The sequence below is a fragment of the Pelophylax lessonae genome (genome assembly GCF_965119305.1).
Source record: "Pelophylax lessonae genome assembly, chromosome: 1".
In the NCBI taxonomy this organism is placed as follows: domain Eukaryota; kingdom Metazoa; phylum Chordata; class Amphibia; order Anura; family Ranidae; genus Pelophylax; species Pelophylax lessonae.
The window spans coordinates 107,934,386-107,955,684 of NC_138768.1; the positions used below are offsets into that span (position 1 = coordinate 107,934,386).

Consider the following 21,299-nt stretch of genomic DNA (forward strand, 5'->3'; position numbering starts at 1 on the left):
TTAAAAGCCCGTGATTGGACCAGAACCATCTGTAAAAGCCAATTGAGGGGGCAGGAGAATGCTAGGAATGTGATTGGAGTGACTAGGGGGTCCAGAGGCCAATCATTAGTGAATACACCCCCCAGTATATAAGATAGCCCCCGCCAAATTCCTAGCATTGTAATACAGGGACGTGGAAGAGAGTGGAAGCAGTTCTGTTACTTCTGCTTCAAAAGTGTCATTTAGCAATTATTAGTGTGAGGAAAGGGATATCTAGTGTAGTTAGGGTACTATTTTCCACTTTAGTTAGCATCAAAAATCAAGTTCCTGTAGGGAAAGTGTTAAGTGCCAGGGTGACCGTAGTGTACTGTAGGGTGAACTGACACTGACTGCTATGGCAGGGTGACCAAACCCTTCCATTTCAGGGTGACCGCTATAGAGAAAAGATCGTTTTCTCTTATGTGACTTTCAGAGCAGCGATATGGCTTCTCTCCGGTCAGCCTGCTTTTTGCTGCAGGCGTCTATAAGGCTTTTTTGAGGACAAGTTTGGAGTCAGGCATGACATCTGAACTTGTGTAAATGGGTATATACACATGTATGTATATATACAACTACACACATATAGGTGTGAAAATAGCAGAACACTATGCTTGCGCTAATGAAATTATTAACAGGCATATGGCTCCGCTCCTTTCACACCTATATGTGTGTATTTGTATAATACATACAAGTGTGTGTGTATATATACCCCCTATACACAAGTTCAGATGTTTTGCCTGACTCCAAAGACCCCAAAAAAAGCCCAAAAAAACGCCTGCGCCAAAAAAAAAACGCCCAGGTGTGTTATTGCAGGCGTTTTTTTTGGGCATTTTTTTGGGGTCTTTGGAGTCAGGCAAAACATCTGAACTTGTGCATAGCGGGTATATATACACACACACACTTATATGTATTATACACATACACACATATAGGAGTAAAAGGAGCGGAGCCATATGGGTGTTAATTATTTCATTAGCGCAAGTATAGTGTTCTGCTACTTTTACACCTATATATGTGTATATATACATAGAAGTGTGTGTGTATATATACCTCTACACAGAAGTACAGATGTTATGCCTGCCTCCAATAACCCCAAAAAATGCCCAAAAAAAACGCTTGCTACAAAACCGGCAAGGTGTGAAAAGAGCGGAGCCATATCCCTGTTCTATAAGTGCACTAATACAAACAAACTTTTTATTCTGGTTCTGGACATGCTACAGAGCTGAAACTTCACAGGTACACTTTTTAGACCCCCCCAGACACTAAATCCAAAGACATTTTTTATTTTTTTTATTTATTTATTTTTTAATTTTTTCAATAATTGTCTCTTTATTAAAAATGACAATTTTTAAGAACTTTTTTTGTGTGATTAATAGTCCCTGGGGTATGACCCAGAACCCTAGGCACTTTTTAGGGGCATTTATTGGGTTTTAGGGCTTCAAAATGGTGTTTTTTTGATTACCGAAGTTCGGGTCCCATTGATTTCAATGGGGTTCTGAAATCCGGGCCGAACTTTTGGGAGGTACGGGTGTTCTGGTCGAACCAAACTTTTCAAAAGTTCGATCATCCCTAGTGGCAATCAGCAAATTATAGCAGGACTGTAATGTAGCAGACAATCTGACACTTTTGACACTATGTTGGAACCAGTGGCATGAATACAGTGATCAGTGCTAAAAATATGCACTATCACTGTACTGACACTGACTGGGACGGGGTTATACATCCAGGGCGATCAAAGGGGTAAATGTGTGCCTAACCAGTGTTTATATGTGCACTGTGAGGTCTTTTCACTAAGGGATGCTTTGCAGGGAAATAAAATCCAGCAGATGCCTGTTGACAGGACAGAGCTCTACTTTGTTTACATAGGCAGAGCTCTGTGCTGTCTTTCTCCAAGCTGGTCAGCTGGGGCCAGAAGTCATCCATTGGCTGGCACCCGCTGATCGGCTCTACCGGGAAGAGCAGAATCACGTATATATAGTAAAGCTACATTGCACAGTCGGCAAGTGGTTAAAGTGATTGTAAAGGCAATTTTTTTTTTTAATTAAATTTACAAACATGTTATAGTTACCTGCTCTGAACAATGGTATTGCACAGAGTGGCCCCAAACCTTCTCTTCTGGAGTCATCCAACAGCGCTCTTAGCTTTTCCTCTTCAGTGTCTGCCACCTTAGGAAGTCACTTCCTATGGGGGCAGAAGTGCAGGCTTGCTCTCCAGCTGGGCTAGGTCTGTCCATAGACACATATAGCATAGCATGGCCCTGCCTCCCGCTCTTTGCTCAGTGGATTTGACTGACAGTAGCAGGAGGAAAGAGTGCAGCGATGCTGCTTTTGGGCATAATGCTGGAGAAAAAAAAGCAGCCCAGTAAGTATTTGGGGGGGTTGATAGCTGGAGGTTTTTTTTTTTTTTTTTTTTTTTTACTTTAAAGTGATTGTAAGCCTTCACCTTGTAAAACAACCCAGTCAGTGTAAAGGCAAAATATTTGTGTATAGATATATTTAAAAAAAACACATTATAAATACCTATTTTTAATATATGAAATCACATTCCAACTGGGCTCACTGCAAGGTTTGTTGCAAACTTTTGGAGTTCTGCTTTAAAATAAATTCACTATTGGCAGCTGCCATATTTATACCATCGCAGGTTGCTCCAATAACTGATCTCCAGGCACAAGGATTTTCATATGTAGGTTTCTCTATCAATACACGTTTAATCAAACTAACTTTTAAAAAGTATGGGTAATATTGGAAAATAAGGATAATAATGCAGATGTGACATGGAAACAACATGGCTTTGAAATGACTTTGATTAGAGGCAGATGACAATTTTCACAGCCAGCCTGCAGTAAACAGGGCTAGATGAATGTGCAAGGTTGTTATCTGACCAGTAGGACTCCTGATTCAATGGCCCCCTAGACCTGGCCAGCATAGAGAGAGGTGATGAATTGGATGGACATCCTGTGTGAATCTCTGGGCAAAGGAAACTCAAAGTTGAGCCTGGGAGAGGATTGAACTTTTGTGATCTTTTGGTTCCAGATATCTTCTATAAAGGATCAAGGACTTGATTGGCTGGGACACATCGTAGGACTTGTCTCAATGATGGACAAGAGGCCTTGGTGTGTATGAAAGATTCAGTGAGGAGGAGTGTGGTTGTACATATAGATTCCCTTCCTTACCCTTTCAATATCCCTCCCTATTGCTTTACCCCATTTCCCTATTTGTAACTATAATGTATTTATATTCTTATTTGTAAAAAAAAAAAACCAAAGCTTATTTTAAGTTTAGCAGGATTCCTGCCCATTTTGCTGGATGTGGGTTCGCCAGGGTTACCGCTAGCAACAACAGCACATTTAAGCATGTTCTCCAAGTGTGAGCACTGAGACACAGAACAGTCCAGCATCTTTGTTTTTTTTTGGTTTATTGAGAACTTGGATGGGAGAAAGGATGAGTGGGATACTCCTCTGGCTCAACTATATACAATGTGAGTGGGACAACTAGAAAAATGGCTGCCAACGCTGACTTGAGGCTGGCTGAATGCCGGTCAACGCCGGTTGGCACTGGTTAAACGCTGACTTGCTGTCTTTTAACCCCTGAACTGACTTCTGACACTCTCTTGTGGCACAAAGTCCTTGTTAAAGCTTCCTTATCACTTTCCTTTGTGCTAGCTACTTGTACATCTGCTGCAATGCTTAACTCTTCAGGGCCTGCACCGGCACCCTCTTTACACACACTCTTTAGGGCTTAGACTCTGGCACCCCCTTTCTAAGCCTCCCACAGGTTACCCGCCTCCTGGATCCATTTGACCTTCTGGAGTGGTCCCCGATCCTAGGCAGACCCCTGGGCAGTTTACAGTACTCACGATATTGCTTTCCTGGAAACTTCTGCCCGAGCAGCTCCACTCGGTCCTCAGCACTCTGGATCCCTCTCATTGCAGCTCAGCTCAACCTTCCGTCCTCTAGGCCGACCGCCAAGGACCTTTCCATACGCTGACAAGAGGAGAGACAGCCATCACCTTCCTCCCGGGACTCTGCTTCCCGCCTAAGACACCCTGTCACGTGCTCCCCTCAGACTTATACCCCATCCCAGGATGCATTGCGGCAGATTCTGCCCTCTCGGATAGATACAAACCCTGGTGTGCTATTGGTCAGGTTTCCTCCACTGCCCAATAAGAGCCCTCGTTGGACACAGTGGGGAGACTCCCCAAGCTCAGCAAGCACACCTGGGAACACGTGACAGCCTGGCTAAACAATAAGCAGGCAGCCCCCCCCCCCCATGGGTTTTCCTAGCACCTACCTAGGAGGGTGCTACATAGGTTAGCCATCCTTCATTAGAAGGAAGACCCCCCAAGCAGAGCACATTTTACATTTGGTACCCCAGAAAGCATACGGAAATTCTAAAATCCACATAGAACCTACAGGACAGAAGTGCTCTGATTCCAGAAGGACAGATTAACTGTGACCCTCACAGTACAAACTAAGCTGGATCTGGGACATCACAAAAACCTGAAGGGCTGGAAGTGTGGTGAGTCTTTTCTATCGATATGCAAAGGGTTTAATTGTTTTGGGTGATTTCGGGTAAATGTGTTAATGAATGGAAGATAATGAAGAATGATATGGTTTTTGTTTGTTTGTAGTCTGACTTGTGTGAGCGGTTGTTGCTAAGTGCAGTTTAGGAACATTAGTACTAGTAGAATTGCTCATTGTGTGGATTGTATAGTGGTGAAATGGAACTGGTGTACACGTATGTTAAAAAATATGCCTCTGCCAGTTATCATTTCTGTGCAGAGGAACCTCTTCAAAGCCAGTGTAGTGTACTATTGTCTCAGCGTCTGCAACATAATAGCAGATTATTGAATAAACAGCTGACAAAGAAATGAAATCGCAGTGTTGCTCAGAATTAAACATATATCAGAGCAAAAGAGGGAGCAGTCGGGAGCAGAGAGGAGGCGTCTCGGGGAGGATATTGAGAAAATTAGTGAAAACCTTCTAAAAGGTGGCAACAGCGTCCAGTATTGAAATGGAGGAATTGCGGTCTACAGTAAGCAATTTGTCAAAAAGGAACACTGAGCTACAAGAACAACTTAAGAGGTGTGGTGCAGACTGTGATATGAAGAGCAAGCTTGTGGAGTTGTCGCAAGTAAAATTGCCTGAGATGGAAGAGCTGGTTGTCTTTAGAGACATAACAGATGCAAACTCCCAGGTTTTTATTAAGAGCAATGTATATTATCGCTCAATAACACAAAAGGAAATATCAGTTGGCTAATATTTGCACAGTCAATGAGGGGAATGCCTACAATGAAGTACAGTCAGCTATTGCACCTAGAGCTCCGAATCAGACAACCAGTTTGATTACAATTCAGGACTTACTTTATGCCAGATTCTTGGTGAATTTAATACTTTGGAATCACCAGTGACTCTGTCCAAAAAAATTGAGGCTCTAGTGCTTAGATACCATTTGAGTAATGAGGATGGATGCTTTCTCTTAAAAGCATGGTTACCAGAACCTCTGGCAGGCCAGTTATCTGCACAGGTTAATGATAATTTAGCAGATGTAGACGGGCAGATGAGAGAGCTGCAGTGTATTTTGGACAGTCTCGACAGAGGTATAACTACTCCTAACATTGCTAGCTAGCCTTGGGCAAGTAAATACAGAAATACAGGTATCTGGGATAAAAACACCCACCCAGGACAAGCACAGCATAGGATACTGCACACATATTAAAGCTAACAAGCCAGAAGAGATTGCACAGGTCTGAGGATGCATTAAGATAAAAAAAACCTTCTGACTTTACAACTCCTTTATTTATACTGGCCTGGAGTTATACTTTAAGCTAATGGAGCACACAAGCTACCCAATTTTTTCTTTTTCTTATATTCCACTCATTGTAATGCAATATTCCAGAATAGAATGATTATTACTATTGATAATTGTTAAAGTTCTGAAAAGTTCTGTTTTATAGAAGAATCATAGAACAAATTGCAGAGTGGAAGAACACAGGAAATCACATGTTAAAATGCATCCTTTCATGGCAGCTAACTGGCATTTCCAAAGGATGTTAAACCATAAATATTAAGCATTTGTAGAGGACAGCAAACACTCCTGATTCATTTGAGGCTGCCATATGTTTTCCTAAGCACTGGAGGTTTAGCCTTGTCTTAATGCTCAGTCACATTATCTCTCAGGGCAGCTCACAGAACGCTGTGACCGAGACCTGGAACACAGCTCACAAATCTGCAATTTATTTAATAAAAACATATCCTTGAACTTAAACAGAGTAATATGCCTCAGAAATCTTAAGATAATCATGTAAACGGTCCAAAATGTGTTTTATCATACAGTAATAAACTCAGCAACCTCTAATGAAAACAGCCAGTATACTGTACGCACCCCATGCCCAAAAGTAGTCTAGCTGAAGGTTGGAAAACAGCAACAAAATACCCTGAATGAAGACCCTGCAAGAAAGTTCTGGTAGCCTAATCTTGGTGAGATCTGGAATACCCTACATTCTCCAGATCTCGCCGGAACAGGGATAATGTCACCCTCACTTAAGTACTGCAGGCGGAAGCCAGAGATAGGTACACAGCTTGCTAACTTTTGCCTGAAAGGACTACTATCTAACACAATGTTGGTGTCTCAACCTTTTTCCAGTCAAGGCACCCTTTAAAATAATGTACGATCTCAAGGCATCCTCCAAATATATAGACAGTCTTGAGGCACCCCATTCTAAAATGTCAAAACTATTCTGATAGTTTTACATAATGCAGCAACATCAACACACGTGAGACACCCAACGTTAAAAGTGATTGATCCTTCCAAAGCAAATAATACACTTTTGCACACCGGTACTGACTAGTATTCCAATGTTTCTCTTCTACCTCAGTTTTCTCCATCACTTATCTAATAAGACCCTTAAAGCTGATAGAGGAACAGGAGGGTCAAACAAGAAGGATATGTAGGCAACAAGGGGTTGCAACTGCAACCGGGCCCCATGGTCTAGGAGGTCTGTGCGGCTCCCCTGTACACCTGGATAGGAGGGGCGGCGGGGGCAGCATGTAGAGAAATCACTGTCCACCTTTTTTCTCCTGTAGCTGCAGGAGGAAAATTGAGAAGATTGGTTCTTCTGTATGCTGCCCCCGCTACTCCTCCTATCCAGTTCACTTATGTTCTGCAGTCTCTGGGGCCCTGTGTGCTCCCCCCGGTCCCCACAGTGCTCCCTCCCCTCTCCTGCCGGCTGCTGCAGGGGATGGGTCACAATAGAGAACCAGGAAGGGGTCAGTAAATATGTAATTTACCAGCTCCTTCCTTTTCTGAATGGACAGAGTCATAGTCAGTGACATTGTAAAAAAAAAAAATGAAATGATAAAAAATAATACACTTAAAATGCCAAAAAATAAAAACTACTGACACCAGCGGGTGAACTTCCAGGATCGCAAAGGTCACACTTGCAACTGGGCCCTGGCATTCCACCACCGTGGGGAGGCCCCAAGATGGCAGGAAGTGGGCCCACTGCAGACTTTGTTAAAGGGTCCCGCTGTGGGACCGTAATAAAGGGCCCTGTAACGAGAGTAAAGGGACCCAGGATCAGTGGGAAGAGCCCCAGGCTTGAAGGGAAGGACCCCGGCCAGGGGTCTGGGGGGCCCTTCATGGTTTCTTGCACCAGGGCCCTGAAGGTTCTAGTTATGCCTCTGTCATTGGTAATTAGGATGTAGACAGCTAGAAGGATGTAATGGTGTACATTGAAAATATGTGACTAACTAAAAAGGCAGGTTTCATCCACCCACCGCCTGTATACAATTTTGGGGCACTTTTTAGGCATTTTGCCAATGCACCCCCGAAGAAACCTCAAGGCACCCTGGTTGAGAAAGGCTGATCTAACATACAGTTTGTAGGAAGCTTTACACTTAATGTTACTTATAACCAAAGGGAACCTTTAAAAATGCTGGAATCTACAGCAGCATGAAATGTTGGCTTCACTCTGAATTATTCCTTCGTCTGTCTTTAACCCCAGAAAATGATTGTGCCCTTTGCATTGTATGCTCAGAAAAAAAACCTGTGCTGTCGCATATAAACACAAGGGTATAATTTCTCCCTGACTATAAAAAGAGTTTAGATGTAGAACTCAGGAGAACACGATTAGTTGTATGCTCTCTCCTCGCACAGTAAAATGCACCCACACACTTATATAACCATGTGACAATTATAATTGTACAGCACATATATCATTAAGTGTAAAGTAAGCACACTTGAGCTAATAAAACAAATACAGAGAACAGGGACACAGGAAATCCAATTGTCCAGGTAATGCAATGAGTATTTCTATATATTTTAAATATATTATAGACGACAGAACACATCATGTACAGCTCCCCATAGGCTGCATAAATGTAGTATCTGCACAACTTTAACCACTTCAATTCCAGGCACTTTCACCCCTTCCAGCCTAAACCAATTTTCAGCTTTTAGCACTGTGGCAATTTCAATGAGAACTGTGCGGTCATGCAACTGTACCCATATGAAGTTTTTATCTTTTTTTTTAGACAGATAGAGCTTTCTTTTGGTGGTATTCACTCACCACTGGGTTATTTTTTCTAAATTAAACTGAAAAAACAGAAAATTTGGCAAAAAAAAAAAACTAACATTCTTAGTTTCTGTTATGAATCCACTCAAGTATTGTGCTGGAGAGCGGGAGAGTTGCATCTTACTGTAAAAATGGACTGTGCTGCTTCACAGTAGATGGTGCAAGTGTGGACGGAGCAAATGGCGGCCCAGGGCACGTGGATCAGTGTGCCAGAGCTACGCAGGAAAATGTTGGCCGTGCATCCAATGACAGCCAAAGTAGTGGCAGCGAGGATGTTGTAAAGAAACTTGTTGACCGTGCATTTAATGACAGCGGGACATTTTTCCAAGACAGTATGGCAAGTCTTGCCTGTACAAGTGCTAAGAAGAGAAATGTCGGCCATGCATCTGACAGAGGGACAATTCTACTGAATAGCAAAGAGGGTCAGCCAGCTCAGAGTGATGGAGGTGCAGCTGGAGCCCTGGTACAGACAAGGATGGCGGATGGGTGCGGATTGAATAGCACAATTCGCTTTACAGTCATGCTAGCTGAGATGAGATGGAGCGGCATCGAAATGGTAACTGTACCACGCGGGAAAGCGCGAGCTGGAGAAATCTGCCTAGCAGGAGGAGCCACCGCTAATCTAAAATCGTGGGCGGAGACGCCGCCTACACACAGCCGATCCAGAAAGAGGAAGAGAGTCCATAAATTACTTCCGCTTTCGGATGGAGCTGAGAGGGAGACACGAAGTCACACCCATTGACGTAACGCGTACGGGGGGAGAAGTCTGGCGTCACCCGCGGCCACCCACGGTGGAAGACGTGTATTTGCTATGCCTGCATTAAGCACTGAGTCAGTGCTTTGTTTGTAAGTTATTTTAACTTCATTTAAATAAAATTTTAGAGGAGACAGAGAGCACTTATGGCGCTTTTCCACTGCATGGAACCGTACCAGTTCGGCACGCTTTTGTGCTTTTCCACTGCTGGTACCACATGGTATAGGGTCGGAACGGTTCGGTACGGTACGGTATAGGTTTGCTTTTCCCCTGCATGGAACCGAACGGTACGGTACGGCTCTGAAAAAACAGTACCTACTCGATTGTGGTTCCAACAGGTACCAAACTGGTACCATATCCCACAATCCTTTGCATGCAGTCACTACTAGCCACTGATTGGTCAGAGAATCCCACCCACCCCGTTGTTATCCCACCCACTTAACTTTAGTACTACTTTAGTGGAAAAGTAAACCTATACCCGTACCGTACCGAACCGTTCCAACACTATACCAAGCGGTACCAGCAGTGGAAAAGCAAACCGGGCCAAGCAGGGCCGAGCCGGTACTTGCAGTGGAAAAGTGCCATTAGATTGTTTTCTTTCTTCCCCTGAATGGATGACTTGTCCGTATTAGGCCCAGGATCTTTGTAGAGGAATTGTGTCAGTGGTCTTGCTCGTTTTGCCTGATGACCCCTAGTGGTCGAGTGCTGGAGGTGAGAGGCATTAATACTCACTGGTGGAAGACTTCACTGATTTGGTGTTTGATTCACCCTTTCTACACTGAAGGCATTCTTACTCTAGTATTCTCTTTTATCTTTGGATTACTATGGACTTTATTACACTGTGTGTTATAATATAATTGTCATCATTTTAATGCTGCACTAATGATTGTTTATGTTTTATTTTTGAGGTTTTGTTGGTTTGACCTTATTTAAGTGTCCAGCTGCTTTTTCTCTTTTGTCAGGGTAGTGATTAAGCACTGAATATTTTCTTTGTTATTATGATGGGTGAGAAGACCGCCTCTGCGGAGAGGGCCTTCTTACTGACTGTAGTAAGGAATGTGGAAAATTCTGTGATGTAAATGCTAAAATGTTAATGGGTTTTCCTTTGCAGGTTGCCTAGGAGGTAGTTTAGTCAGTTAGGACAATGTATGTACTCACCAAACAGAGTTTGTTTGGTGGGGGGTGCATTACATTAATGCACCTGAAATGTATTATACTGTACAGACAGATAGGTCTATTTTTTCACCTTAATTTATTGAATGTACATTTGTTTTCCCTTTTCTTCCTCTCCAAGTTTGTGGGATACTCCATGGATTTTTGTTCGGTAGGAATTTTTGGAGTGGGCGGCTGCCCCAGAGCCAATGGGGACATGACTCGTTTTTTGGTGAGTGGTGGATGTAGCATCCTCCTAGATAGGTGCTAGGTAGGTAGTGTATTTTTGCTCTGCCTGCTTATCAGGAGAGTGACAGGTAAAACCTAGTGGCTCTTTCTGCTTACCAGGGAGCAGGATTTCTAGTCAGGCCTGTTACATGTGTCCAGGGTGTGATTCATCTGGGCTGAGGGAGTGTCCCCACTGTATCCAATAGGGAGGCCTGTTTGACAGTAGAGGAAACCCAGCCAGTGACACAAAGGCTTTTTTGGCTGTCCCAGTGGGTTGGCACAGACAGTGGTGCATCCTGTGATAGGCTATAAAGGCCATGGACACATGTGGCAGGGTGTCTTTGGGCGGGAAGCCAAGTGACCCCGAAGGTGTTGCTGAATGCAGAGGTCCAGTGGATGCTGACAAGTGGAGTCTGGAGGCAACGGTGACTCTGGAAAAACAGTGTCTGTGAGTACAGAGGAACTCGCCCAGGGGTCTGCCAGGAAGGGGACCATTCCAGAAGCTAGGGTCAGTGGACAGGCGTTAGCACAGCGGTGTTAAGAGGAAAGGGGGTGCCAGTTACAGGACCCTAAAGAGTATAACTAAAACAGGAACCTTTAAATCTATCTTCACTTCAGTGGCAAGGTGAAGCAGTGGCCTTGCCGCACACTACAGCTAGTTGTGCATAGTTCATAGTTGGAGTATCCCACTCATCCCTTCTCCTATCCAAGTTCTTAATAAAAACACAAAAAACAACATCCCCTGGATTGCTTTTAGACTGAGCCAAGGACTTTCAATGCTGTTTATCTTCCATCAGTTGCTAAGGGTAACCCAGGGGAATCCAGAAAGCGCAATTCTCAGCAGTCCTCTAGGGGGCAGTGCTACATGCAGAAACTAATTTTTCAAGCCAGGGTTTTTGGGAATCATAGGTACAACTGACCCTTATACACCTACTTCAGCCACTGACAGTGGGATGTCTGCCGCTGATCACTTTGCAGTGTTTTGGGGGACATATTTTATCACTGTGTCACTTTGGCGTGGATACTGAATTGTAAGTATCTTCAGGGATAATAAATAAGAAGAGTCACTTATTGTTCTCTGTAGGGTGTGGAAAACCATGGCAGTACTATATTAATTAGCAAAAGAAATAAACTATATAATGAAAAGAGGACAAAACTGTCTGGGAAGTCATGGATTCCAGCGTGATCTCAGACCTCTCCTAGGAGTCTAACACAAGAGGTGCTGCAGATACTAAAAAGGGGAATGAAGTCAATGTAACAGAAATTACTGAAAAAAAGTTAAGTGTGATAATTTTATCTCCTAGTGATATTTAGAATGCTGCTTAGGACGTAACTAGTTAATACGTCTCTGAAACAAACAATGTGAGTGTCTGAAACAATGCATGCTTTGTGCCCCGCTCAGATTCACACTATTTGGCCCCATTCACACCAAGGCGTTTTTGCGTGTGCCCGTACATCCATGTGCATTGCAAGTTTACAAGCATATTTGTCTGCTTTTTGCTGGTTGGCTGATGGCTAAACCGGTACTACAGAAAACAATGGGGCCTTACAACATAGTAACACTTTACCTGTACGTGGTTTATTTCCAGCTATATAAATAGAAGTATGGCTATTCTTGGCAAATGCCTTTACTAATGTTACCTGTCTATATAATTCTCAGGAAATATAATTAAAGCAGTATCAAACCCAAAATTAAAAATGTAAGATATTGCAGCTTACCAATCTTTAGATGTGGTGGCTGCATTCGTTTTCCTTTTTTTTTTTTGGCTTTTCCCCTCTGTTTTCACCTGGTGATCCGGCCAGTAACAACCTCCTGTATTAGGCTAGGTTCACACCTTGGCAATGCCCGAAACGTGTCGTCATGATGACAGCCTTCTGAGATATTGCTCAATGGAATATTGTTGCTATCCCCTGGTGTCTCAACACGCATTGCATCTAGTGACCACAGCCGCTGTGACGTCGCATTTGGCACGCCGTCTGGAAGCTTCAGCTACCCATTGTCCTGGGATTGATCAGGGAGTCCGCAGCTTTGGCTGCCAATTACATCCCTGGCTTTTCCACATTGTGCCAGCAGTCCATCACAGCGGTAAACATTTGGCTCTTCACCATATCCTTCAAGTGGAGTTCCACCCTAAAATTATACTTACCTCCATCTTCTCGCTCCGGGTCACCTGAAAAACAAATGGATAATCGCAATTTTTTTTTTTTCATTACTTACCTCGTTTAGAAGAAAATATACTTACCTTACTTCCTTCTTCCTCCCCTCAGCGGCCACGGCCCGTCATCACTTCCTGGCTTTTGCAATGATTCCTGGGAGCTGAACGTCATCGCTCCCAGGAATCAATGCGCCTGCACCGGCCCCGACGTCAGATCCGGTTCAGGCGCCGTCATACCTTGCTAAACAGCTTCTGGGCATGCCCAGAAGCTGTGCAGGGATGACGCTGCGGCACCGGAAGTGACGACGGGGCCGGCGCAGTGCATCGTGGTACCGAAGAAGACGGAAGAGGACGCAGAAGAGGATTGCGCTGGCTTCAAGCTGCCCACACCTGAGATGGCAACGCTGGACAATACTTTTTCAAGGTAAGTATTTCTTCTAAAAGGTAAGTGCAACCCGGGACAGATCAGAGGCTATCCTTTGTGGAATGTACTAGCCCTGACTGTCCCGGGGGTATTTTTATTAAAAAAAGTATTCTCAGTGTGGAACTCTGCTTTCACACAGCATCTGCTTTGTTCCATCTGGGAGAAGGAGTGCTTTTACCTGGGAAGACCATCTCCTCTCTCCTCTCCCCCCTCCAGTACCTGCTTGATTAAGAGCCCTTTCACACTGAGGCGGTTGAAAACTGCCCATAAAAGTAAGCGCTATTGCGGCACTTTTCAGGTGCTTTTGAGGCATTAGTGGTGCGCTTTCTAAGGACGCTAGATTTCAAAATGGCTTCAAGAACCATTTTGAGGCGCTTTTTATTCTTTTCAATGGAGAGGGGTGTTTTTGAGGCGCTTTTGTTAGCGCTCCCAACATGCTTCAAAGATGCTGCTTGGTGGATTTTTTTACCGCCCCGCCAGCGCACTGCCCCAGTGTGAAAGCATTCATTGATTTTAACCACTTGTGGACCAGAAGAAGGTTTTACCCCCTTAATGACTCAGCACTGCGATACTTTAACTGACAATTGCTCGTTTGTGCGATGATGTACCCAAAATAAAATTCATGTCCTTTTTTCCCACAAATAGAGCTTTCTTTTGGTGGTATTTGATCACCTCTGCAATTTTTATTTTTTGCGCTATAAACAAAAAAAGAGCGACAATTCTGAAAAAGAAAAACAATATTTTTTCACGTTTTGCTATATAACCAATAAAATAAAAATCAAAAATCTAATTATTTCATCATTTTAGGCCAATATGTAATCTGCCACATATTTTTGGTAAAAAAAATCCCAATAAGAGTGTATCGATTGGTTTGCACAAAAGTTATCACACCTACAAACTAGGGGAAAGATTTATGTAATTTTTATTAAATTTTTTTACTAGTAATGGGGGCGATCAGTGATTTTTTTGCAGGACTGCGACATTGCGGCGGACCCCTAAATGACATTTATGACCCTTTGGAGGAGACCAGTGACATTACTACAGTAATCAGTGATAAAAATATGCACTGTTACTGTACTAATGACACTGGCAGGGAAGGGGTTAACACCAGGGGCGATCAAAGGGTTAAAATGTGCCCCTAGGGGGTGCTTTCTAACGGTGTGGGGGGTGGACTTATGAAATGAACACAGGGACCTGTGTTCCTAAACAGGAGGAACAAAGGATCCCTGTGTTCAATAAAGACAGAAAAGTGGTCAGCCGTGTTTACAACGGCAGACCGCCGTTCTGTCTCCACGGGTAGCGATCGTGGGTGCCCGGTGGCAATCATGGCTGCCGGACCCGTAGATCAGCTTCCCCTGCGGCGAATGGGCAGTTACCTCCTTTTGAAGGACAGAGCCAACCTGCCGCAGTATATGTACTGCTGGCTATCGGCAAGTGGTTAATAGGAGTAGGTTTTCATGAGCTTTTCAGGCGCTTTCTTTTAGCGCCAAAGTGCTTTAAAAGCGCCTCTGTGTGAAAGGGCTCTAATAGTATGTGTTTTTCAGCTTTTCAAATCACATCCATGTGGGATTATAGCAACATGTGATTAATACTTACACAGTCCAGTCTGTTCACACAGGAGTCTTTTTATTCTTTTTAAGTTTGTTGTTGGACGAATAAACATTTTGTATGTTTGTATTCACTGTGGTTTTGGTCTTTCATCTATGTGGAACTACAATAACCAGCCACCAGCTTTCACAACACTGATTTGTGGCTGTACAAACTCATAGAATCCCTTAGCGCTTTCATTGAGGATCTTTGTGGTTATACCTGTGCGGGTGGTGCTGCTGAGGGACCCGCACAAATTCCCGCAGCTGCACCTACCCGCACAGTGAAATGCAGGACCAGCGGGTGGTTGCCAATAATTCTAATGGCACACCGCCCGCACTGAAAATTGCACCTCGGTTCCCATGCGGGCTTGTGATTTCAAAAATAGTGCATGGACTTCTTTCCAAATGAATGGGTTCTCGTGCTCCCGCAAACCGTGGGCTGTTGACTGCACAGGTGTGAACCTAGCCTTAGAGTGCCCTCACTCTGGATGAATGAGCACATGGGGCACCTTTGGACAGCAGCATTGTCAGTTTTGGTGGAGGGGAATGTTAGTATATCTCAATCTGCTAGTACATCTAACAAATTGACCCAAACCTCCAGCTTATACTTTATAAACAGTTACAGTAACATTTTTTTTTCCCTTTTGAGATAAAGTTTTTACATGAATAAATAAAAGCTGATCATCATAAACACCCGTCAGTGGTAAATGGTTTGTCTCAAACCCTTAACTGCTATATTTGTCAGAGAGCTTGTTCTGTTAAAAAAAACAGATTTGCTGGCTGGATCACCAGATGAAGAAAAAAAATACTTAAAAAAACAAATGCAGCCATCAGATCTAAGAATTGGTAAGCTGCAATATATTAAATGTTTGCTTTTGGGTTTATATTGCTTTAATAGGAAAATTTCAGTCAACACTGAAAATGAATCCTTGAAATGAATACCGGATCATAACCTACCCCATCAGTACCTCAAATCTTTATTCAGATATTATCATAGTGCTGTATTCAATCCCAATCCACTTTTCTTCTTTTTTTTTTAGCATGGATTTTTGCATCAAGACACATTTCTACACATCAGACCAAGGGTGGGGCTTAGTAGGAAGGAGGTGGGCCTTCACGACCCAAAACATTTTTAAATGTTGTTCCTACCCAAAATAAGAATCCTATAACCTATGCCGCACTATGCCCCATAGAGGATGGATAGTAGACCTACCAAGTGCCAGGTGATATAACACTTTCCTCACCTTGGGGCTGCTTTTTGGTTTCTTTTGGTTAAGGCCTCACTTGGATCTCTCCTCCTATTGCTACTTTAGATTATGTAAAACAATTCCACATATATGAGTGGCCCTTTAAAAGATCACAAATTCTACCTGCAATGGACTCACCGAAAGGAGTTCCCCATAATGTATTATGCCTTAGTAAAAAGTTTTTATTAATTAAAATTGTACTTACATATAATTAAAAAGCACTAGCATGTATGACAGAACAGCAGGGCGGCAGCTCCCACGTCACTTTCAGTTTTGGCAGTCACCCGGCTCCGCCCAACACGTGTCATCATTGTCAAGTGACTTCTTCAGGGGTACTTTGCTGGGTGCTTAAAAGCTATTTTTATGGTGGTGTATATATTCACAGCAACTGACTACATCCTAGGGATTGTAAAGTCTAGTTTTTTCTTCCTTTAAAAATAACAAACTTGTACTTACCTGCTCTGTTGCAGTGGTTTAGCACAGAGCAGCCCGCATCCCCCTCTTCTAGGCTCCCTCTTCTGTGATCCTTGCCCCTCCCTCGTGTTCAGTGCCCCCACAGCAAGCAGCTTGCTATTATGGCACCCGTGCTGAGTTACAGCTCCCTGTGTCCATTCAGACACGGAGCCCCAACCCGACCCCATCCCACTCTCTTTCCTAATTGGCTAGCTGACAGCACAGCAGTGGCAGCCAATGGTGCCGTAGATGTGTTTCAGCCAATCAGGAGGGAGAATCTTGGTGCGGCTGAGACACTTGTGGACATCGCTGGACAAAGAGGGACCTCAGGTAAGTATTAGGGGGTGCTGGAGGGAGGATGCTGCACACAGGTTTTTTATCCTAATGCATATAACGCATTAAGACAGCCTTTTGTCGACCTTTTCAACACAGAGGAAATGTTGAAATAAAGTTCTGGTCTCCAGGAACCCCTGCTAAAAATCTAAAACTCGTGACACATTAGTGTGCCAGTCAGTGGGAAGAATGATCCTTACTCTTATTATTGGGAAGAATCACCCCCTTACAGATAGCTAAAAGGAACAATGGTGTCATTGGAAACTTATCTGAGGGGCAGAAATTGCCCATTCCTCAAGGAACCCCTAGCAACCCCAGGAGGAACCCTGGTTGAGAAACCCCGCATTAAGATAAAAAGCCTTCTGACTTTACAACTTTTTATTATAACGTAAAAAAACGAATAAAACTATGCAAATATTGTCTCCCCCTGATATATGTATAGCATTAGGGATGTATAGGATAAAAATAGGAGAAAATGGGTCATAAAAAGTAAGCATTATAATACAATTTAAGAACTACAATATAACACATAAACACTAACCTACATGGCCAGATAGACAAGGGTCAGAGGTTAACATATAGCTCCCACTTTAGTGATCACAGACATTCAACAGTGATCCCAAAAAATAAGTTTCCTAAACAACCTGCTCGGTCATAAAAATGTGTCTATCCTCTACTGCCAGGGAGCGACGAGCAATATAATATTGCCCAATATACAAATAAAAAATAAAAAAAACATCTGTCTGACATCCATGTAGACATCTGGCAGACCTCCACCAAGATGGTGAAACAAAGTACCTCTGACCATCAAGGTAATAAAGAAGGCACCATTACTTGTTTAGCTCTGAAATACAGCTCACACTGTTCTTCATGTGCATTCTGTTATTTTGACTTCCTAAATACTCACCTACTGCGCACAAATGCAAGCTTTTTAGAACATTAACTAACAGTTTATCCAAAGGTTTCGCATTTAGAAATGTCATGTTACTGTGAAAAAGTACTGATTGCTGCATAAGAAATAGGTTTTAGAGGCAGTACAGCTAAGCACTGATGGCAGTGAATGTCAAGGACTCAGGAATATGCCTCGGCTGCAATTAATAGACAATTATCAGCAATTAGAATCTCGATATGGTGCATAATCAGTGCTCATACTTTCATTTATAAAACTAAAGAAAATGTTGCTTAAAGGGAAACTAGAATTATTTTGGGACACAATTATTTTACTTTTTCTTTTTGAAGATGAATTCCAGATATTGCATTTTTTAACGAAATGACATTGGTCCAGTCGAAAACATTTTCTGAATGGACCAGGTGGAAAGCGTGACATTAACCACTTAAGCCCCAGAGTATTTGGCTGCTAAAAGACCAGGGGGTATTTTGCGATTCGGCACTGCGTGACTTTAACGGACAATTGCGCGGTCGTGTGACACTGTACCTAAACTAATTTGACGTCCTTTTTTTACCACAAACAGAGCTTTCTTTTGGTGGTATTTGATCACCTGTGCGATTTTTTGATCATGCGCTATAAACAAAAAAAGAGCGACAATTTTGCAAAAATAACAATATTTTTCAAATTTTTTTATATGTAATTCCCCAAAAAAAAAAAGTAAAAATCAAAATTTTTTAACATTTTCGGCCAATTTGTTTTCTGCTACATATGTTTGGTAAAAAAAAAAAAATCGCAAAAAAGCGTATTTTGATTGGTTTGCGCAAAAGTTATTGCGTTTACTAACAAAGGGAAAGATTTTTGTCATTTTTGTTGTTTTTTTTTAACGCGTAATGGCGATCTGCGATTTTTTTGCGGTACTGCGACATTGGGTTGGACAGATCGGACCCTTGACTGACATTTTTGACACTTTTGGGGCTACCAGTGACATTTCTACAGTAATCAGTGCTATATATATGCACGGTTACTGTAAAAATACACTGGCAGTGAAGGAGTTAACTTTATTTGAGAGGGAGGGGTGGTGTGTGTCCCTAGGGGCGTGATTCTAACTGTGATTGGCTGTCTGTTGAGCTGTAGTTACACTGATCAACGGTTCTACATAGTAGAACCGTATGATCAGTGTTTCTACACAGGGAGAACTGACAGGCAGCTTGTTTACACAAGCTGCCTGCCTTTCTCCCTCTCCCCCGCCGATCGCCGAGTGACCGGTGGTTAATGCCCCACCTTTCCACCTCATTTAATCACAGAACACTTTGCATTTACTGAGGAAATGTAAACTATTTTCTAAATGGCGCTGTGTCATGGGCGACCTCCTGTGTTTAGAATGCAGTAGGACAGCTGCTCAGTACAGAACTGAGAAGCTAGAGGTCACTGGAGTAGCCATGCCTATTATAGTTTTTTCAAGGCTCTAAAGCAGTGATGGCGAACCTTGGCATCCCAGATGTTTTGGAACTACATTTCCCATGATGCACATGCACTCTGCAGTGTAGTTGAGCATCACGGGAAATGTAGTTCCAGAACATCTGCTGTGCCAAGGTTCACCATCACTGCTCTAGAGGGATCTAACAGATGTGGTATATGCATAGTTATGGTTCCAGCTGGACCAATGTAACTACGTCATAATATCCATACCTAGAATTCTTTAAACTTATAGGTCACATCAAATTTCTTAAAACAAATCTTAATTTTAAAAATGGGTCTCATGTACACATGATTTGCAGAAAGTTCTGGGTTTAAAAAAAAAAAAAAAACCACAGCAATTTCTCTCTTTGTGACCATATCTCACTCTCAAAAACCCAGGAGCTGTAGTGAGCAGCTTGAAGGTGAGGGAGCCATTCCAATGCAGGACAAAAAGACGGGTTCACCTTAAAGTGGCAGAAAATGCAGGTTTTTTTTTTTAATCCTAATGAATTCTATGCATTAAGATTAAAAAAAACCTTCTGTGTGCAGCAGCCCCCCAAATACTTACCTGGCCCCCTCTCTATCCAGCGATGTTGCAGGAGAGACTCGTCTGTCCTCCTCATTGGCTGAGACAGCAGCGGAGCACCATTGGCTCCCTCTGCTGTCAAAGTAATTGAGCCAATGAGGAGAAAGAGGGTGGGGCCTAGCCGTGGCTCCATGTCTAAATGGACACACGGAGCTGTGGCTTGGCTCGGGTGCCCCCATAGCAAGCTGCATGCCGTGGGGGCACTCAACAGGAGGGAAGGGCCAGGAGAACCAAAGAGGGACCTGAGCACATAATGATCTGGGCTGCTCTGTGCAAAACCACTGCACAGGGCAGGGAAGTATAAAATGTTAAACACAAAAAAACAAGACTTTACAATCACTTTAATGCTGTTCTCCGCAGCAGCACATACTGACCCTTCTTACACAACCCCAACAATTTTAACAACTAAATTTAGTTATGCCATATGGACATGGATTAGGTTCTCTTCAGTGAATCAGATGGGTGTATCTCCTAAAGAGCTTTCACATCCCTCTTATTTAAATAATCTAAAACGTTCTTAGAACAAATATTTACTAAACAAATTGTCTGATGAAGCTTTTCTTCAAATGATTCACTCTGGATATCCTGCTGTATTTATTTTGCTCAAGTTACATTTCATGTTGTGCTAGAATTAATTGCCAATGTGCCACGTGTAACATCTGTTACATTTAGCCCTTTCACATTGGAACGACTTTTCATGCGATTTGACCCGTCTTAGGAACGACCTGTCATGCGATTTGACCTAACAAATTGCATGACAAGTCCCACCCTATTGTCGGCAATGGCCATGTTTGAATCGATGCGACGCTGACTTTGCCGCATCGCTTTGAAAAAGTAGTTCCTGCACTACTTTTGGCCATTTCAGGTGCGACTTGCATAGACACTGACATGTGGCTTTGAAATCATGCAATTTCCAATGAAGTCGCACGATTTCAAAGATGCCCTCAATGTGAACGAGGGGTAAGTCTTGCACTGAACATGTGGATGTAGAATGCCCAAATGTCAGACAGTCAGACACACAAAAGAATTCTAATCTAGAAGAATCTTGTCCAAGCCCTGGTCAGTTGTGTAGTACCGCCTTAACCACCTCCGGAAGATTTTACCCCCTTTATGACCAGGGCATTTTTTGCAATTCAGCACTGAGATAATTTAACTGGCATTTGCTTACTCATGTAACACTGTATGCAAATTAATTTTATATCTTTTTTTTTCACACAAATCAAGCTTTTTTTATGGTATTTGATCACCACTGGGTTTTTTTTTTTCTAATTAAATAAACAAAAAACTACTGAACATTTTGTAAAAACTATATTTTCCTCATTCTGTTATAAAACACATCCAAAAAAATGTAAAAAAAAAATCGAATTTCTTTAGAAAATTAAGGCCAACATGTATTCTGCTACATGTCTAAAAAAATACCAAAATATATATATTAATT

At 42.7% G+C, this 21,299-nt stretch overlaps 1 protein-coding gene and 1 pseudogene across 5 annotated transcripts in view; one reads left to right on the plus strand and one right to left on the minus strand.

Annotated features, from left to right (window-relative positions):
* Window positions 1-21,299, minus strand: part of PDE4D (phosphodiesterase 4D) — a gene marked incomplete at its 5' end in the record, with an annotated part of 2,078,604 nt that overhangs the window by 924,257 nt on the left and 1,133,048 nt on the right. The gene's annotated exons all lie outside the window — the stretch shown is intronic.
* LOC309543558 (posterior protein-like) lies at window positions 4,738-5,645 on the plus strand (annotated as a pseudogene). Its single transcript has 2 exons — window positions 4,738-5,231; window positions 5,337-5,645. The product of its transcript is annotated as a posterior protein-like (transcript).